Source organism: Ursus maritimus, unplaced genomic scaffold (assembly GCF_017311325.1).
Source record: "Ursus maritimus isolate PB19 unplaced genomic scaffold, ASM1731132v1 scaffold_22, whole genome shotgun sequence".
In the NCBI taxonomy this organism is placed as follows: domain Eukaryota; kingdom Metazoa; phylum Chordata; class Mammalia; order Carnivora; family Ursidae; genus Ursus; species Ursus maritimus.
In genome coordinates, this window is record NW_024424675.1 from 39,658,793 (window position 1) to 39,666,236 (window position 7,444).

Genomic DNA, 7,444 nt, shown 5'->3' on the forward strand with positions numbered 1-7,444 from the left:
TTTTCCTGAACTTTTTCAAAAAAAAGAAAAGAAAAAGACTTGACGATTCAGATCCTGGGCTTTTAAGGACCATCTTGCGAAGTATTTTCTTATCAACTTTCCTTCTTGTTTTTTTCTCCTCCCCTCACCCCCATAAACACGACAGTAACAAGATAGTTTTTCTTTCTCCGTGCCTCCAAAAAACAAAATCTGTCACATAAATTTCTCCAAACCAATACAATTGCATTTTCTACAAGGATTTGTAACTGACATGCTCTATTCTTTCAAGAAAGTAAGAATGCTGTGAACAGAAATGAACCCTTTCTGCAGCAGTTTTATTGGAAATCAACAAATAAGAACAGCGTGTCCCCAAGGAAACAAAGTAGAATTTGGACCAAGCTAAAATGGCTCTGCCCCTAATCCCCGGTTCCCCAGCGCTTGACAGGAAGCGCCTGCTACCAGAAGTTTCTGCTAGTTTTCAACAGTATTTCTGCATCATCAACCCAGCTGTAGAGAAACAAATAAGATACTCGGCTTTAAAAAAAAAAAGAAGAAGAAGAAGAAGAAGAAGAAGAAGAAGAAGAAGAAGAAGAAGAAGAAGAAGAAGAGGAAGAAAAAGAAGGTAAAATAAACAAAGAGCGTGCTGACCTGATCATTTCTACCTTGCTGGTGGGCAGACAGAGACCAAAAGAAATGCAGGCGCCCCTCCCCCGCCAGCACTGGGCTTCCCGTCTGGGTGGAAACTATCTCATTACCACATTTTCAACAAGTAGACCGGTTTCCTCGTTTAATCAAAGTTAGTCTGTGGTTGTTTGGCAGTCTGCGCATGCCATGTTTTTACAGCTATAGAAAATGTGTATTTATTTATTTTGTGACGGCTGTGACCATATGACAAACACAAGCCAGCCTCAGCCAGTGATTTATAAGAGCTCCGAAAAGCGCTGCCTTTAAGCATTTTAATAGAGGCTCTCTCATCCTTTGTAAGTGGAAGTGTAAATTGGTACAGTCCTTTTGTAAACAACTCAGGGAGACAAGTCAAGGGCCTTACAAATGTTCATACATTTGGGTGCAGTAGTAACGCTCCTGGAATCGATCCTAAGGAAATAGCCCTAATAAAGGAAAAGGTATTGTGAACAAAGATACTCATGGCAAAGGGATTTACTATAAAGGGGAAGGAAAACCCACGCATACTGGCTCCGTGTCCATGGGGAAACGCACAAATAAAGAAATGGTTAATCTTCCAAGAGATCTCCTGCCCTTGCACACACGCCCCGTTTCGAAATTTAAAAGTTTTGAAAATATGTCATTGGGAAATAGTTATAATAGCAAATGGGAAAATCAAGATACAAAATCACATTTTCAATAAACTGGAAATCTTTTTATTAGTGAGCAAAAAGGGAAGATACAGGTATATGTAAAATTGTTTAAGTTGTTTTTCTTATCAAGGAACATTTTAGTATGGGCTGAGTATTATGGGATACCAGGAACTTACTGTTAATTCCCTAGCTGTGATAAAGGCAATGTGGGGTATTTGAAAAAAAATGTATATCTTTATTAGAGATAGATCCTGAAACACATAGGAGGAGAATGACACGTCCGAATTTATAATACTTAAGCAAATTTTAAAAACAAAAGAACTGAAGCAATGTAGTTAACTTGAAATTGCAAAACTGGGTGTTGGGTATGGGGGGGGGGATTTTACTATTCTCCCTACCTTTATGTACCCTGCGAAGTGTTTATTAAAAAATATCAAATTAGGGGCGCCTGGGTGGCACAGCAGTTAGGCGGCTGCCTTCGGCTCAGGGCGTGATCCCGGCGTTCTGGGATCGAGCCCCACATCAGGCTCCTCTGCTATGAGCCTGCTTCTTCCTCTCCCACTCCCCCTGCTTGTGTTCCCTCTCTCACTGGCTGTCTCTATCTCTGTCGAATAAATAAATAAATAATCTTTAAAAAATATATATCAAATTAAAATCGTTTTTTGGTAATGGGGTATGTATGACCTTTTTATACCTCCTATTTTTCTCGGATTATTTTCTATAATATGCTTGAATTAAAACAAATTAACATTTATTTTACCCCCAAAAAAGACATTAAAAATAAGAAGAGTTGACAGTCCACAGAGATGTTTTTATTGCTGTGTAATAGTAGTGAATCCCCAGAATGCTGTGATAAGCCTGTGAACCTTAACGTGAGCTCATAAATGGTCCAAATCCTCTCCTGGGATAGCACCCTGCCATCTGAGACTATGCAGTAAATATGATCGGCTGATAAAAAGCCCAGCTGCCAGGGACCATTTTAAAGATTAGGAACCATTTAAACACACACATACACACACGCGCACACACACACACACGCACACACACACATCACCTCTTGCCTCTTAAATGTTAAGCGGCAAGACACTCTGGTTTTACTTCCAAAGTTTCATGCAATAATCATGGAAGCAGCAAGCAGCCCAGAGTTCCACATACCTCCAGGCTGACTCAGAAGGAAGGGTTCCACATTCCTTAATTAGCAGCCTCAGAAAAGCAGCTCTTCCTCCAGTGGCGCTTCCCATTTCATCCAGCTACTCATTGGCTCCGCACTCCCCCGCAGGTTCTCCCAGAGCCGTTCCATAGAGTCTGGAAACAGACACAATGTTATTTATTTAATGTACTTTTAACCATTTCCTTTGCTCTGCGTCACTCTATTTTATTCTATCATCCTCCATTCTATTGTATCCTAATTTTTGCAGATTGAAGATGTCCATGATGACCGGATGCATACCCTTCTTTGTCTCCAGACTTCACGGACACCCTGTGTCTACGGAGATCACAGTTGGGAGCAGAAAATGACACTTCACCAACTTGAAAATACAATTCTCTTGGTTATTAAGTCAAAAGATTCAAAGTACTGGGCCAGAAGTTTCTTTTTTAGGACCAATGGCTTAAATTCAGTTTCTGATTTGTACTCAAGTTCTCTGGCAGAACTCACACGGGATGCAAGGGCAGGAGGAAGATCTCCAAACGAGATTACACGGTTTTCCAATGTGATATATTTGATCACCTTTGAAAAGGCAGGGACAACACTATTGCAATCTGAATTGAAATGTCAACTTCTCGGGAAACGTTCTCCTTGTAAACATTGGATTTAACTGTTGTCACAATTATTGACTTGGAACTTCAGAGGTTTTGAAGAAACGTAAAATAATCCTAAGCAGGTGAATGACAGATTTGACAGATACTTTAAAAATGCTATTTGGAAAACATGGTTTTTGCCCCTTGAGGATCCTAAAATCTGTTCAATGAGGCATTATTCCATTTTTTCCCTTCAGTCTTCTCTTCCTTAAACTATGTCTTTTCAAAGAATGCTTCTCCTCTTTGACCACCAGGTTGAGAGATTTATATTTGCTTTTTAATTAAGTTCCTTAACTTTAAGTAAGGGAATAGAGAAGAAAAGCCCATAATCTTACATCCCAAAAGAAAGCACATGTTTTCCTCAGTGGCAAACCTGCCTACTCAGGGGTCTAAGAGGGAGGAAAGAAGGCCCACTTAGGAATTCTATTTCTTCTGAAGACATCTTCTGGCATTTGAGAACATCTGATGTTGTTTAGTGGGGTAGACCAACCACTGACGGGTTCGTTTAAGAACAAAAGCCTTTCCTTCTGGCCCCAGAGAGTAATGAATTGCTTGTAACACTTACATGATGATTACGATGAAAAATATATTTTAAAATTAATGTACTTTAACAAATATGTCAAGTTGAATCCAGAGCCAAGGGCACTGGCTTAAATTAAATCGACTTATGGCTTTTTGGTGTTCTTAGGTCATGTTAAAAGCTTGGTTTGACCTTATCCCTGACTCAGTTTCTCTACTTCCTCCTTATATTACAAGATACTATGAGGACATAAAAAGTGTCCCATGACGATGATATTGTCTTTTTGGAGACCTGAAGATGTCATCTATATTTTTTCTAGAAAATGAAGTTTATAGGGGGGCCTGGATAGCTCAGTCAGTTGAGCACCCTACTCTCGATTTTGGCTCCGGGTCGTGATATCCGGGTCAGGGGAACATGACCTCTCCCTCCCTTGCGCACTCACTCTCTCTCTAAAATAAAGTCTTTCTAAGACATTTTAAAAAGAAAGAAAAAAGTCAAAGGAGAAATTGACTCGATCTCAGGGTTGTGAGTTTGAGCCCCATATTGGGTGGAGATTACTTAAAAATAAAATCTTTAAAAAAGAAGAGAAAAGAAAGTTTATGAAAACAGTACATTGTAAAACATGGTCATGAATCCAGGAAGTTGAGTCTTCTTTCACTTCCAAAGAAATCAAGATTGAAATAAAATTGTTATTAATAGTTGGAGGATGGCATTCATATCTAAGTAAGAATTTTGCTTGTGGAAAAAAAAGATGTCTGAACTCACTCTAAAACATTTTGTCTCCTTCCATTTCTGTACGTTAGAAAACCATTTCCGCCCTCCTCTTTACTTTTCCAAGTTATTAAAGATTTTATGTCTTTCTTAGTTTCCAAGTACACCGCAAAACACTGAAAATACATCAGAGAAATGCTGGAATTTTAACCGGTAATAATTCAAAGCTTCTACTTTGAATACAGGACCCACCACTCACAGGATATCCCGTTGTATTCTGTTTACAGAGAACCCAGGTGAACATGCTACTGGGACCGGAGTAATCTTAGCAAACTGGGATGGTTTGGGTATAGTCACTGCTACCTCATCACCCAGCTGGGCCCAAGGCTGGTGCCACCGTCTGTTAGATAGTGACCTTCAAGGCCTCCTGGCCTTGTTGATATTTCTTGGCCTATCAGTAGATCATTAGTTGGAGTATTTCCTTAGTCATAGAGACTGGCCGTTTGTTGGGACGTTCTCAGTACGAACTACAGTTGAAGATAACAGAATGGTTATTTAAACATGAATGCAAAAAACAAAACATCAACACCTCTTTCTTCTTGGGGGCTTCAGATTGTTCTGTTATTTTCTGATTCTTTAACTTTTAGTTCTTTTTAAGAGCAGAGATCTGATTTTTTTTTAATCTTTCCTATGACATTTGAATGTTTAAGTCTTTTGAAAATATTTACATTTTCCAACCAGCTAGCAACACTTCATATCTTTATAGTTCCAAAGATTAGGAAAATAAGAGAAAGCTAGAGAGTTGGCAAGCAAGTGTGTAATAATCTGGCAAGGAAATTCTTGAGCAAGAATATATGGGTTTGAGTTTATTGGAACATTTGAAAGCAATTAAAATGTTTTTTTCCCCTCAGACTTATTTTTGTCCTTTTTACTTTAAGCACACAGAGGCATACAACTGAAAAATCACATTACAAGTATAAACGAAACATTAAGCTGATGAAGCCAAGAAGCTACTGCTAGGGGTCTTTATAGAATATTAGGTAGAATGTCTATCATCTAGGCTCAGGCTTATTGGAGGGGTCAGCCCTTTAAGAAAAACTGATCAGCTCCTCAATAGTCAAATTTATATTTATTGACCTGATACAGAATGTCCTGCATAGAATTAAAAATACCATCTTCCAAACTGTGGGGATAGACGCGAAAATGAGATCTATGATTAAACTGTATATAAATGAGTGTCGAACACATGAAAATAGAATATAGTAGAAGCCACAGTGAATGAGTCAGAGTTATTCGGGATAACTCCACAAGGAGCTAAAAGAATATCATTAGTTCTATGTACCTGCGTTATTTAAAATACAAGCACACTCAAACTTTACAATATGGCTCAGGAAAGATTACAGGGTACACTTGAGTATGCAGAGGACAATTCTTTAAAAATATTTATTTTTATGATTAAAAGACTTACTGTTCATTGTAGTTTTGTTTATTTGTTTTTGGGGTTTTTTTCTTAGAGAGAGAGAAAGAATTTTTTTTATATAATTTTTTTTTTAAAGATTTTATTTATTTATTTGATAGAGATAGAGACAGCCAGCGAGAGAGGGAACACAAGCAGGGGGAGTGGGAGAGGAAGAAGCAGGCTCATAGGGGAAGAGCCTGATGTGGGGCTCGATCCCAGATGGCCGGGATCACGCTCTGAGCCGAAGGCAGACGCTTAACCGCTGTGCCACCCAGGCGCCCCGAGAGAGAAAAAGAAACTTGAACTCTGAGCTATGCGTGGAGCTTAACTTGGGGCTCAATCTCATGGCCCTAAGATCATGACCTGAGCCAAAATCAAGAGTTGGAAGCCCAACCAACTGAGCCACCCCTGTTCTTTGTAGAAAAATTTAAAAACCGCAGAAAACCCCGCTAAAGTTAACACGAAACACTCACATGACAGGTACGACATAACAGCCATGGTTCCTATGTTGGTGTGTTTCCCTGCAGTTTTTAAATAATGGCTCAATTACTTGGTAGTATCCTGCTTTTCTTCATTGGATCATTCACAGTGATTTTTCTCAGGTGTAAAAAATAATGTCAGATTCTTAAATCATGTCTTATTTTCTTTCTCTTTTAAAATCTACAAAATACGAATGTTGTACAGACCCCCAGCCTGCTCACCCACTCATTCCCCCCACCCCAACTCCTTCTGGTCAGGCAGGGTGGTGCAGAATATATCTGAAAAGTGAAACAGAAAAAAAAAAAAAAAAAAAAAGTTTCACTGACAGTTGAATTCAAACCCTAACAGGTAAAGACTTTCATACCAGGAAACTCTTTATTTCCTCTGTATCTTAAGATATTTCAGAGCATATAACCAGGAATAAAGACCACAAAAAGGATATTCACTTTGTAAAGGAAAACCAAATTGAGAGAGCACTTATCTCCTTCCAAAAAAAAAAATCTTAGCTCTGCTCCTGTCGTGGTGACTTTGAGGGAGGGCCCTGGGAGGCTGGATAACCGCAGTGGGAGGGAGACTGCTGTTTCTCTGTGTATCCTTTCTGCTTCCTGAATCTGATATCAGAAGAGGGTACTCACTTCTTTAAAAAACACACATGTAGGGGTGCCTGGGTGGTACAGCGGTTAAGCGTCTGCCTTCGGCTCAGGGCATGATCCTGGCGTTCTGGGATCGAGCCCCACATCAGGATCCTCCGCTGTGAGCCTGCTTCTTCCTCTCCCACTCCCCCTGCTGTGTTCCCTCTCTCGCTGGCTGTCTCTCTCCGTCAAATAAATAAAATCTTACACACACACGTAGATGTTGTCAGTAAAGGAGCACGGATATCTGAATTGCAGTCTTAAGGGACCAAGCTCATTAAATAAGAAACATTCCCCCTGTCTCCCAGTTCCTGAGGTTCCTGACCTCCTCCTCTCGCTTTCCACTCCAGAATCCAACTTCACTCAAAATAGGACACCTGCTCCATTTTGCCCAGGAGTAAATTGTCAGAGAAACCTTGACAGCGCCCCCAAAGTTGATTATTGAACCATATAACATAGAGACACCTAAAGCTATTCATGAGCTCAATGTTCACAGCATTCGTGCTTTGTCTGTCTGTTCCCAGCCTGGTTCAGCTTTCTCCCCACA

The 7,444-nt window shown here is 39.8% G+C and overlaps 1 long non-coding RNA gene across 1 annotated transcript; it reads left to right on the forward strand.

The window, feature by feature from the left end:
- On the forward strand, nucleotides 1-5,238 carry LOC103669658. Its single transcript, XR_570354.2, has 2 exons — nucleotides 1-601; nucleotides 2,714-5,238. It is a non-coding gene; the product is annotated as an uncharacterized LOC103669658 (long non-coding RNA).
- Nucleotides 5,239-7,444: the final 2,206 nt, after the last annotated feature.